Here is a 14,312-nt window from a genome sequence, read left to right on the forward strand (position 1 = left end):
TTTTTAAATTTTATTATGTTATGTTAGTCACCATACAATACATCATTGGTCTTTGATATGGTGATCCACGATCCATTGTTTTCGTATAACACCCAGTGCTCCATGCAGTACGTGCCCTCCTTAAAACCCATCACCAGGCTAACCAATCCCCCCTCCCCCCTCCCCTCTAAAACCCTGTTTGTTTCTCAGAGTCCATATATTTACTAGTAAATTCTTCCAAATATTTGAAAAAGAAGCCAAACAAATTCTACACAAGCTTCCATGAGGTTCTTAACAGTGAAATAAAGGAAGAAATTAATAAAAGGAAAGCAAATTGGAAAAAAAAAAAGTATAGGGTTTTTCTTCACAGAGGAAATGATCACTTATGTAGGGAATCTGACTGAAATTGTAAGGAGTTATTGTACTTAATAGTTTAGTAAGACTGCAAGATATAAAAACAAATACAAAGAGTGTCAATCAACAAAGAATCAGAAAATTAAGACATATTGCCATTTATGATAAAACAATATGAAGGGTAATTCTGACAAATTATATCAAATATCTGCACAACAAAAGCTATAAAACAAAGATGAGAGTAATTAAAAACCAAAATAAAATGAGAGAATTGCTGTGTTCATGGGTCACAAGATGTAATAAGTCTATTCTCTACAAGTTCATCTATAGAATCAACATAATTCCAACTGCAATCTCAGTAAGCTTTTGAATTGAAACTGACAAACTAAAATTAAAATTAAAATGGAAATGGAAAGAACCTAGAGTAGCCAAATCAATAATAAAAAAAGAACAAATTAAAACTAACACTGTCTGATTTTAAGACATTATAAACCCACAATAAATAAGATAATGTAGTATTTGCATAAAGATAAACAAATAGGTCAATGGCACATCACAGAGAGCCTAGAAATAGGTCCACTTATATACGGGCAGCTTATTTTTGACAGATGCGCCAAGAAAATTATTAGAAAAAGGCTATACTTTACAACAAAGCGTACTAGAAAAAAAAAATATTGAGTCCACACTTTGCACCAAATACTAAAAACAACTCTAAGTAGATCATAGACCCAAACAGAAAACCTATACCACTAAACCTTCTAGAATAAAACATAAGACAAAATGTGACCTTGGGTAATGCAAAGATGTATGAGATATGCCGTCAAAAGTACTTATCTAGATCTATCTTTATCAATTTACCTATTTATATGAGATATATAAGTGAATGTAAAGACAATTGACAAACTAGGATAAATTATTTACAAACCACAATCCTCAAAAATAATTTGTATTCACAATACATATAAAAATCTCAGATTCCATGATAGAAAACGGTCCAACAAATATTGGGGAAATATTTAAATAGACATTTCACCAAAGAAGATATGTGGAACCAAATAATAGCATTAAAATATGCTCAGCAACATTAGTCATTAGGGAAATATGAAATAAAACCATGATGAAATATTTCTTTACCCCCATTAAAAGAGCTGAAACCAAAAGACCAATCATACCAAGTGTTGACAAGGATGTGGAGCAACTTCAACTCTCATAGCCTGAGTGGTGGGAATGTAAAATTGTACAGCTACTGAGCGAAATAAGTCAAACAGAGAAAGACATGTATCATATGATCTCACTGATATGAGGAATTCTTAACCTCAGGAAACAAACTGAGGGTTGCTGGAGTAGGGGGTGGGGTGGGAGTGATGGGCTGACTGGGTGATAGACACTGGGGAGGGTATGTGCTCTGGTAAGCACTGTGAATTGTGCAAGACTGTTCAATCTCAGATCTGTACCTATGAAACAAATAATGCAACATATGTTAAGAAAAAAAAAAAAGGAAGAAGATAGCAGGAGGGGAAGAATATAAGGAGGGAAATCGGAGGGGTAGACGAACCATGGGAGACAATGGACTCTGGAAAACAAACTGAGGGTTCTAGAGGGGAGGGGGGTGGGAGGATGGGTTAGCCTGGTGATGGGTATTGAGGAGGGCACGTTCTGCATGGAGCACTGGGTGTTGTGTGCAAACAATGAATCATGGAACACTACATCTAAAACTAATGATGTAATGTATGGGGATTAACATAACAATAAAAAAATTAAAAAAAAATTTGTACAGCTACTTTGCCAAATAGTTAAACACACATTTACCATATGATGCAGTCATTCTACTCCTTGGCATTTAACCAAGAGGAAAGAAAGCATATGTGTGTAAAAGACTCAATGAATGTTCATCACAGCTTCATTTATCATAGCCAAAATCTGGAGACATAAATGTCTCTCAACAGATAAATGGTTTAAAAAAAAAAAAACAAAATTGTTATATATTCATACAAAGCAATAATACTTGGCAATAAAAAAGAATAAATAAACTGTTGGTACATGCGCTGATATGGATAAATTGAAAGATAATTATGCTAAATGAAAGGAGCTAGACAAGAAACAGTATATATGATACTATTCTATTTGCAAAATTTCTAGATATACAAAGTGATTTATAATACCAGATATCAGATAAAGAGACGGAAGGCAGTGAAGATTGTTAAGGATGGATTACAAAACAGAAAGAAGAAACTACCAAATAGTGGTCATGTCAACTACCTTGATTTTGCTAATAGTTGCATAGTATATTTTTATATCAAACCATATTAAATTTTATACTCTAAATAGGTGTAGAATTTAAATGTCAATTATATTTCAATAATAGAGTTAAATTATTTATAATTAAGTGAGAATATTAAGATACTTGATAATCCTTTAAAATATATTTTCTTCTATTACTTCCCATCATTCTTGCTTATGTCATTGTTTCAATAAGATCTCCTAGATCTTAGTTTTAAGAAACCTGATATCTGTTTACAATGATGCACACATGTCACTAGCTAAACAAGTATTAAAGAAAAAAGAAATACAAAAATGTGGACTTCCTGAAAGAGGAATTTGTGATATGAATTACCCTAAACTGAAGTGGCAAAATATATGTACTAGAAGAGCAAACATCATTTGAGTTTTTTAAATATGAATTTGAACACACAAAATGGGGAAAAAAGACAATAATATGATTAGCAAAGAAAAATAAAACAATAGTGTGTATCCAAATGTGGGTTTAATTTTTCATGTTTACAAAGTAATGATTTATGTTCTTATTCTACCATTAAAACTAAAAAAAAAATGGAGCAGTTTAAAATCTTAAAATTAGAAAAAAGAAAAATTCCACTTTTTATTCAAACTATGCATAATAATCAATTAAAGCAATATATATGGAAGTTCTTTATATGCTGAAAACAAGTGTGCATAGAAGAATCTATTTTCTGCATTACTTTGAAGAGTGCTTCACACATAGGTGTTTAAAAATAGTTATTGACTGGACTTGATAGATTACTAACCCTATACTTGAATCTGCAAAATTTAATAACCTCCCTCCACATTTTTAAATGATTGCTTGATGATATGCTAAGAAAGTATCAATCTCTGAATTTATTTTATAGGTTCAGATGAAATTTAAAATGGGATAAATTCTAAAGCAAAATACAATAATAGTCTCTAATTACACTCTTCTTTACTTGGATCCATTTTACCATCTGTATAGCTTCATTAAATCCATTGCTGTCTTCCATTCTTTGTGAGCTTACCAGTGAGGGCTAAGCATGTGTAATTTATTGAAGGTTTGATAAACTAGAGTTTTAGCCCCAAGTTCTGACTTTTATTTCATGCTGCTTTTTGGAAAAGAAGGAGCTATTGCTTACTACATTAAGAATAGAAAAGTATCCTCAAAAAGTTTGATGATAGAAAAAACATGAAGTTGAGAGAGTGGACTTATAGATAGATACATATATTATAATCAAACAGTAAAATTGAGCATCATTATATTTTTTCCTTTTTTCCCCTTTATGTAAATAAATTACCAATCAAATTAGAACAATTTCCAAATACTTTATAATTCTCTGGTAAATCTTTAAAGAAAGGTTATTATATTCGTATTTTACCTTTGGGAAATAAGTGATAACAGAAAATGTTATCAAAAGATACATCTTAATTGTGAGATTTATATGTGTTAATTTATTGACTTCTCAAAACAAACTGTGTTGTTGATATTTTTGTTTGGTGTTTTGTTTCTTTTTGTAGATAACATTTAGCTACATTATTCTCAATATTAATAGCTAATAAGTGCTAAGAACTGAGATATGAACCCAGGTCATGGGTCTCTCTGACACCAAAGACTATGTTCAGGCATATATTGTTTTCATTGTGTCTCTCCTAGAAGCAGATGAGCAGCTTGAAGGAGTGCCTAACCATAGAATGAATGTGAGTGATACATAGTTATTGTACTGGCTGAGAGAGATTTAAAGATGGAGTATTATAGGTGCTTTGATGGCAAAATTGAGATCTTACCACCACAAAAATCAGCATTCCTAGCTCCATAGAGACAAGTTTATGTATTTTAAAATATATAAATCATGTTTATTCTGAGGCAATGTTTAAATTCTCAGTAAATATTAGTTATCTAAATCTGATTTCTGAAAAATTAGTCAGCAAGAAGGTGAAGCAATGTAAGCATCAGATTTAGTCAAGGATTTTCTTAGGATACACAGGGTATATTCCATATGTTAGAACTGTCTCAGTCCAATCCCTAACTGCAAAGGTCCTTAATAAATTTACACTCTGTTTAGGCCAATTCCCAGCATCAAAACTACCTTAAGGGATACTGGTGGAAAATTGCATTCTATATATAATCTCACTTTAACAGTTCTGAACATTTTGGTACATATGCTTTATCAACATATTTTGATTAACTGCATTATGACAAACCCCATATATAAAGAAATAATATAGCATGAAGCTCTAAAACATAAAGATATTTTCTTAGATAATGTCAAATATGATACCATTATTTTAATTAATAAAATTATCAGTCATTATCACCTAACACTTTGTCTAAATAGAAATATCTCTGTCTCCAAATATATTTTACATTTTGTTCTTTCAACAGAATCCTAACAGAGTCCAAAAATTGAACTCAATTGTGATGATCTCTTAAACTTAAGAAAAGACAACTTAACATTAAATAAATAACTGAATAAATAAGAACTCATAGATGGAATAAATATATCATTACAATAAAATGAGTAATTATGTTTATCACTATAGCCTGGGCCAGTGAAACTTTATATCAGAAAGGCCCCAGTTCCAGAAGGCTTTGGGAACCTTCATTCCACTCCCAGCCCTATCAAATAATGATCCTGAGGCCCAGAAAAAGTATATTAATTACTCAAGATCACATACCTGTAAGGGTCAAAAGGAAGAGTTGCCAGTAAAACTTAGATCTCTGGACTCTCAGATGAAGATTTCTGAGATTATTCAAATGAAATTTTATCACCAGTGATTTAAGTATGGGGTACTATATAGTATTAAGGAAATTTGTTCAGAATATAAGTACTCCAAATAAGACAATTTCAACATATGATTGCGAATATATAAATAAATAAATATAATGTACCATAAATCATTGGCAACATGCTATCTAATAACAACCTCTATTAAGGGTTGCTGAATCATGTTTGAAATTTCATTTTGCATGATCTAATTTAATGTAATAGCGGAGTTTTCAGAATCAGACCATTAATCAAAGCCATGACACATAGGTATGCTCCAAATATTTTTTCTGTTAAAAAAGGATCTCCGATATGGCTAAGAGACATTCAGTGTTCCTGGACCCATAGTCCACATAGGACTACCTTCATCATTTTTATAGTAGAAAAGAACAGTCAAAAGATATTCAAGTAAATTGCCTACTTCCACAATGATCAGAAAATCTCAATATCAGTAGTTTTAAGAAGAGTCAGAAAATGAAGTTAAGCACAGAAAATTGATAGGATTTTATGTGTTGGACTGGGTAAAAACAAAAATAATCAAGTTTGCTTATGATAAATAGATGCAGATGTTGATTCTTGACACTTTATTATCTTCAGAACTTCTGAAAGAAGAAAATTGATTGAATTTCTTTGAATTGTAATGGCTTTCCATACTGTCCTATGTTATTATCAAATAAATTTTGTCACTTGTAAGGTTCTTTTTTCTGCATCCAACTTTTAAAATCATATATCAGTGGGATAAATGAAGAACATAGTTAATCTCCCAAATCAGGGTCAAAAAAAGAGATAACTCATCTTTATTTAAATTTATTTATCCTTTAAACAACAGATTTAAAGTCTGAGTCTAACTGCGGAAAGCAACAGTTTGACAGGAAGCCTCAAAATGTAAAGATCTTATGTTTTGGCTTGGTACTGCACTGGCTGATTTACTGGTGCCCAGGAGTTGCATTAAATCAGAACTAAATGGCCATTTGTTAAAAGATATGTCTCCAGCTCTGCACAATGGCTTTTCTTGTCCTTACAGAGCAGACTTAATAAATAAACCCAGCACTCACACTAAAATCGGTCCCAAATTTTATTTTACCTTCTTACAAAACAATCTGGATACACGATTTTTGCAATAATATTGAAATAGATGGCATTATGTTGTAGTATATTCTAGCTTAAAACAAGGGAAGCTATATCAAAAGAGGTTCTAAAACATTTTTATATACCCATAAATATGCCTGGATTTGAATCCCAAAACAAATGTGACCAAAAGCAATTTATTTTTCTGAGGTAAAATAGAAATCACAGCAGTGGGGAAGGTAAAAAAATAAATGTCTAACAGGCCAGTTGTGATAAAAAGAAAGTTCCAAAATTCTAGCCAGAAATCCTAAGTGAGAATGTCCATTTGATCTAGATTGAGCTGTTTAATATATTCTCATAAGAAAATGGGGATATTGGGGCATCTGGGTGGCTCAGTCATTAAGTGTCTGCCTTTGGCTCAGGTCATGATCCCAGGACCCTGGGATTTAGCCCTGCATTGGGCTTCCTGTTCAGCAGGAAGCCTGCTTCTCCCTCCCCCACTCCGCCTACTTGTGTTTCTGTTCTTGCTGTCTCTCTCTCTCTCTCTGTCAAATAAATAAATAAATAAATAAATAGAAAGATAGCAGAGGAGTAGAGGACCCTATTCCAACCACTCCCCAAATTGAGCTGGATATGTACCAGACCACTCTGAACACCAACGAAATCAGCCTGAGATGTAAGAAGATAGATGTGGATTTCTACAAACAGAACATCACAGGCGGTTGGTTTTGAGGTATGAAGCAGGGAGCCATGGTTCCCTGGACAGATATCTGAAGATAAATGGAAGGGGGAGGGTGCTGCCATAAGTGCTGGTACCAGGAAGGGGAAATAATACAAGAGCACAAAAGCCTCCCATGCTGGGGACCAGGCACAGACTCACAGACTGGTAGTGATGGGGAAAGGACTTTAGGACAGCCCTCCGGACTGAAACCTGGAGCAGCAAGGCTATGCGTGTGAACTGGGGGCAGCTGGCAGTTTTAGAAGCACAAAGTGCAGAGATGTCCCCCGACCAGGGGGCAAGGACTGGGAGAGCTGCTGAGGAGTGCACAACCCAGGATGCTGCAGTTTATAGCAGCACAGACAGAAACAGAGATAGTGTGGCCTGGAGAGCTCACTGAACAGACTGCAATCTCACTGTTCTGAGGCAGAGGTTTGGAAATGATCTCTTCTGCTCTGACTCTTGGAAGAGACAGGGAAAGCCACCAGGGAAAGCCACCAGAAAACAAAAGCCACTAAAAATGGTTTTCACTGAGCCCATCCCCCCACAGGGGGCAGGGCAACTCTGCCCAAACAGGGTTGCCTGAGTAACAGCATGGCTGGCCCCTCCCCAGAAGACAGGCTGGGAGAACAAGAGGTCGGCAACCCTAAGGTCCCTATAAAACAGGTGCATCTTGCTTGGGTTGTGGTCAATAATTTGGACTCTGTACATTCCCTCAACCACCCCTCAACAGAATGACTAGGAGGAGGAACACCCAAAATAGGAAAGAGTCAGAGACTGACTTCTACCACATATTTACAAATGGATACAGAGATAACAAAGACATCGGAAATGAAATTCAGGGTAGCAATTGTGAAGACAATAGCTAGAATGCAGAAATCGACTAATGGCAACATAGAGTATCAAAGGGCAGAAATGAAAGCTGAACTGAAAGAACTTAAAAATGCTATCAATGAGATCCAATCTAGATAATCTAACAGCTAGGGTAAGAGAGGCAGAAGAATGAATTAGTGATCTAGAAGACCAATTGATAGAAGAGAATGATAAAGAGGAGGCCAGGGAAAAACAACTCAAAATCCATGAAAACAGAATCAGAGAAATAAGTGACACCAACCCCCCGGCATGTAATAATAAAACTTGCAAATCTTAGAACTAAGGAAACCATCTTAAGGGCAGGTAGGGGGAAGAAATTCCTTACGTACAGAGGGAGGAGCATCAAAATGTCAGACCTAGCCACAGAGATCTGGCGAGCCAGAAAAGGCTGGCAAGACATATTCAGGGTACTAAATGAGAAGAACATGAAGCCAAGAATACCTTATCCGGCAAGGCTGTCATTTAGAATGGTTGGACAGGTGCAGAGCTTCCAACACCAGCAGAAACTGAAAGAATATGTGACTACTAAGCTGGCCCTGCAAGAAATATTAAGGGGGGTTCTATAAAAGGAGAAAGACCCCTGGAGTTATATAGAACAGAAATTTACAGAGACAATCTATAGAAACAAGGTCTTCACAGGCAACATGATGACAATAAATTCATATCTTTCAATAACCACTCTCAACGTGAACAGCCTAAATGCTCCCAGTAAATGGCACAGAGTTGCAGATTGGATAAAAAGATAGGACTCATCCATATGCTGTCTACAAGAGACTCATTTTGAACCTAAAGATACATCCAGACTGAAAGTGGAGAGATGGAGATCCAACTTCCATGTAAAAGGACCTCCAAAGAAAGCTGGGGTAGCAATTCTTATATCAGACAAATTAGATTTTAAGTTAAAGACTGTAGTTAGAGACACAGAAGGACGCTATATCATTCTTAAAGGGTCTATCCAACAAGAAGATCTAACAATTGTAAATATCTATGCCCCCAACATGGGAGCAGCCATCTACATAAGCCACTCTTAACCAAAATAAAGAGTCATATTGATACAATATGCTAATTGTAGGAGACCTCAATACTCCACTCTCAGCAACAGACAGATCATCTAAGCAGAAAATCAACAAAGAAACAAGAGCTTTGAATGACACACTGGACCAGATGGACCTCATAGATATATACAACATTCCACCCTAAAACAACAGAATACACATTCTTCTTGAGCGCACATGGAACTTTCTCCAGAATAGACCACATACTGGGTCACAAATCAGGGCTCAACTGATCCCGAAAGATTGAGATTATTCCCTGCATATTCTCAGACCATAATGCTTTAAAAATGGAACTCAATCACAAGAAAAATTTGGAAGAAATTCAAACACTTGGAAGTTAAATACCACTCTGCTCAATAATGTTTGGGTCAACAAAGAAATCAAAGAACTTAAATAATTCATGGAAACCAATGAGAATGAAAACACATCAGTCCAAAACCTATGGGATACTGCAAAGGCGGTCCTGATGGGGAATACATAGCCATTCAAGCCTCACTCAAAAAAATAGAAAAATCCCAAATTCACCAACTAACTTTACACTTAAAGAATTAGAGAAAAAGCAACAAATGATGCCTAAGCCACCCATTAGAAGAGAAATAATTAAGATTAGAGCAGAGATCAATGAATTAGAAACCAGAAACACAGCAGATCAGATCAATGGAATGAGAAGCTGGTTCTTTGAAAGAATTAATAAGATCAATAAACCACTGGCAAGACTTATCCAAAAGAAAAGAGAAAGGACCCAAATTAATAAAATTATGAATGAAAGGGGAGAGATCATGACTAACACCAAGGAAATAGAAACAATTATTAGAAATTATTATCAACAACTATATGCCAATAAATTAAGCAACCTGGTAGAAATGGATGCCTTCCTAGAAACCTATAAACTGCCAAGACCGAAACAGGAAGAAATTCACAACCTGAATAAGCCAATAACCAGTAACGAGATTGAAGCAATGATCAAAAACCTCCCAAAAAACAAGAGTCGAGGGCCTGATGGATTCCCTGGGGAATTCTACCAAACATTCAAAGAAGAAATAATACATATTCTCCTGAAGCTGTTTCAAAAAATGGAAACAGAAGGAAAGCTTCCAGATTCATTCTATGAGGCCAGCATTACCTTAATCCCCAAACCAGCAAAGACCCCATCAGAAAGGAGAATTTCAGACTGATATCTCTGATGAATATGGATTCCAAAATTCGCAACAAAATCCTAGCTAACAGGATCCAACAATACATTAAAAGGATCATCCACCATGACCAAGTGGGATGTATCCCCGGTATGCAAGGGTGGTTCAACTTTCGCAAATCAATCAATGTGAGAGAACACATTAATAAGAGAAGAGAGAAGCACCATATGGTCCTCTCAATTGATGCAGAAAACATTTGACAAAATACAGCATCCTTTCCTAATTGAAACTCTTCAGAGTATAGAGATAGAGGGAACATTCCTCAAGTTCATAAAATCCATCTATGAAAAACCCACAGCGAATATCATCCTCAATGGGGAAAAGATGAGAGCCTTTCCCTTAAGATCAGGAACACATCAAGGATGCCCACTCTCGCCACTATTGTTCAACATAGTACTAGAAGTCCTGGCAACAGCAATCAGACAATAAAAAGAAATAAAAGATATTCAGATTGGCAAAGAAGAAGTCAAACTCTCTCTCTTTGCAGATGACATGATACTTTATGGGGAGAATCCAAAAGACTCCACCCCCAAATTACTAGAACTCATACAGCAGTTTAGTAATGTTTCAGGATACAAAATCAATGCACAGAAATCAGTTGCTTTCTTATACACTAACAACGCATCTGTAGAAAGAGAAATTAGAGAAACGATTCCATTTACCATAGCACCAAAAACCATAAGATACCTCAGAATAAACCTAACCAAAGAGGTAAAGGATTTATACTCTAGGAATTACAGAACACTCATGAAAGAAATTGAAGAAGACACAAAAAAGAGGGAAAAACATTCCATGCTCATGGATCAGAAGAATAAACATTGTTAAAATGTCTATGCTACCCAGAGCAATCTGTACCTTCAATGCCATCCCGATCAAAATTCCAATGACATTTTTCAAAGTGCTGGAACAAACTATCCTAAAATTTGTATGGAATCAGAAAAGACTCCTAATCACCAAGATGTTGAATGTTGAAAAAGTAAAAGAAAGCTGGGGGCATCACGTTGCCTGATTTCAAGCTATATTACAAAGCTGTGATCACCAAGACAGCATGGTACTGGCACAAAAACAGACATATAGACCAATGGAACAGAATAGAGAACCCAGATATGGACCCTCCACTCTATGGTCAAATAATCTTTGACAAAGCAGGAAAAAATATGCAATGGAAAAAAGACAGTCTCTTCAATAAATGGTGCTGGGAAAATTGGACAGCTATATACAGAAGAATGAAACTCGACCATTCTCTAACACCATATACAAAGATAAACTCAAAATGGGTGAAAGACCTCAGTGTGAGACAGGAATCCATCAAAATCCTAGAGAACATAGGCAGTAACCTCTTCGACATCAGCCACAGTAACTTCTTTCAAGATACATCTCCAAAGCCTAGTGAAACAAAAGCAAAATGAACTTTTGGGACTTCATCAAGATAAAAAGCTTCTCCACAACAAAGGGAACATTCAATGAAACAAAGAGGCAACCCACAGAATGGGAGAAGATATTTGCAAATGACACTACAGATAAAGGGCTGGTATCCAAGATCTATAAAGAACTTCTCAAACTCAACACCCAAAAAACAAATAATCAAGTCAAAAAATGGGCAGAAGATATGAACAGACACCTCTCCGAAGAAGACATACAAATGGCTAACAGACACATGAGAAAATGTTCATCATCATTAGCCATCAGGGAAATTCAAATCAAAACCACATTGAGATACCGCCTTACACGAGTTAGAATGGCAAAAAATTGACAAGGCAAGAAGCAACAAATGTTGGAGAGGTTGTGGAGAAAGGGGAACCCTCTTACACTGTTGGTGGGAATGCAAGTTGGTACAGCCACTTTGGAAATCAGTGTGGAAGTTCCTCAAAAAATTAAAAATAGAGCTACCTTGTGACCCAGGAATTGCACTACTGGGTATTTACCCCAAAGACACAGATATAGTGAAAAGAAGGGCCATATGCACCCCAATGTTCATAGCAGCAATGTCCACAATAGCCAAACTCTGGAAAGAGCCAAGATGCCCTTCAACAGATGAATGGATAAAGAAGATGTGGTCCATATATACAATGGAATATTACTCAGCCATCAGAAAGGATGAACACCCAACTTTTACATCAACATGGATGGGGACTGGAGGAGATTATGTTAAGTGAAATGAGTCAAGCAGAGAAAGTCAATTATCATATGATTTCACTTATTTGTGGAACATAAGAAATAGCATGGAGGACATTAGTAGAAGGAAGGGAAAAATGAAGGGGGAGAATTGGAGGTGGAGACAAACCATGAGAGACTATGGACTCCAAGAAACAAACTGAGGGTTTTAGAGGGGAGGGTGGTGGGGCGAATGGGTTAGCCTGGTGATTGGTATTAAGGAGGGCATGTACTGCATGGAGCACTGGGTATTATACGAAAACAATGAATCTTGGATCACTACATCAAAAACTAATGATGTATTGTATGGTGACTAACATAAGATAATATAATTAAATTAAATTAAAAAAATAAAATAAATAAAAACTTAAAAAAAAGAAAATGGGACTATTAATACCTATCTTAGAATATCGAAAACACCCAGCAAGATGACTAATGTATGTTGCAATGCCTTATACAGTGCTTGACATTGTAAATATGCAAAAAATACTGAGGAAGTTGAATAGTGTGATTTGAGATAGGTCATGTGGCCCTATTTAAACATGCCACACCACACATAAAAAAAAAAACACATCACATATGAAGCACAATGAAAACCTGATGGGCCTATTGTAGAACAGAAATCATCAGTATTTGAGTAGTCTCTTGATTTTACATCTTAATTACAAATATGGAATCAAAGGGAGTAATAGGTCATTAAAGTATCAAGAGCTGATGGTATCACCACTTTTGATTCACATAGGACAGAGCTAAAGAAAAAAGGGACATGGCAATATTTAGATGCTGTGATTGTTGTGATTGTTGTTTTAAGGAAGTGTGGGTAGCTGAGGGTGAGCAAGAGAATGATTAACAAAATTAAGAAAAGTTTAATAGCAGTATACAGAATTTTGGAAAATACCCATACATCTTAGTAATGGTGCTAAGTACAAAATGTGGTAGGGCCAAAGGACAGGTGCTTACTACATAGTTTGGCCTTGAGTTAATTCTATAAAATATCAAATTCAACACACAACAATTAAGTCAGAAGATGTGTATAGAGGTCATATTATGTTTTCATAAATCTGCCTTATTTCACAAACTTTATTCAGGTGACTATTCATTATTTTTGCATATCAATTATCATATACTGTAATTAGGAAACCAGTTACAAACACAGTTGTGCTTTCCAAATGATCCATATTTCAGTATGATTTTTTTCCTATCCCTTTGTTGTTGTTTTTATTTACTTAAAATCGTTTTTAGTCACAGATCTCTTAAGAATTTGATGAAAGGTATGCAAACTCTAGGCAGAAAAAATGTATAAAGAAGCAAAATTTTCACATGTTTTTGAAAAAACTAGAAATAGAATTTTAGTATTTTACTTGAAGGAAGGCAGAAGTAAAAATGTGAAGGAGATAATCATGAATCCAGAATTAGAAAGAAACCAATAATGCTAAATACCAAACCACCTCAACCGTGGTACATCTCTGAGTGAATAAGACTACATACTGAACATCCCAACATTCCTGATAGTTAAGCACAGAGGTTAGTTTTAGAAGGACCCAAAACCAATTCAGGTTTAGCTTCATCATCAATAAAATGGAGACAATAAAACTGTTATTCTAAATATTAAATGAAACGGCATATCCCAATCACTTAGTAACTGGCTTAGAGAGGGCATATAGTAATTTACATGCATAAAGTGAAAATATCCAACATTTGGGGATTTCCATGGTGGCTTAACCAAGCTAACTCTACAGCTGGAAGCTTAACTCTTTTTCTTGAGCTCAGCTGAGCCTGACACCCTTCCTGCTTTCTCCTTATCTGCTCATCCACTGGAGCCACGTCACAGTTCATCCCTTCACACTCAATCCCTTCCCAACCATCTAGCCCAATATTTTGTTAATAT

The 14,312-nt window shown here is 35.4% G+C and overlaps 1 long non-coding RNA gene across 1 annotated transcript in view; it reads right to left on the reverse strand.

The window, feature by feature from the left end:
* The window catches only part of LOC144380940 (uncharacterized), a 385,501-nt gene that overhangs the window by 105,435 nt on the left and 265,754 nt on the right, over positions 1-14,312 (reverse strand). The gene's annotated exons all lie outside the window — the stretch shown is intronic.

This window comes from Halichoerus grypus, chromosome 2, assembly GCF_964656455.1.
Source record: "Halichoerus grypus chromosome 2, mHalGry1.hap1.1, whole genome shotgun sequence".
NCBI classification, from domain to species: Eukaryota; Metazoa; Chordata; class Mammalia; order Carnivora; family Phocidae; genus Halichoerus; species Halichoerus grypus.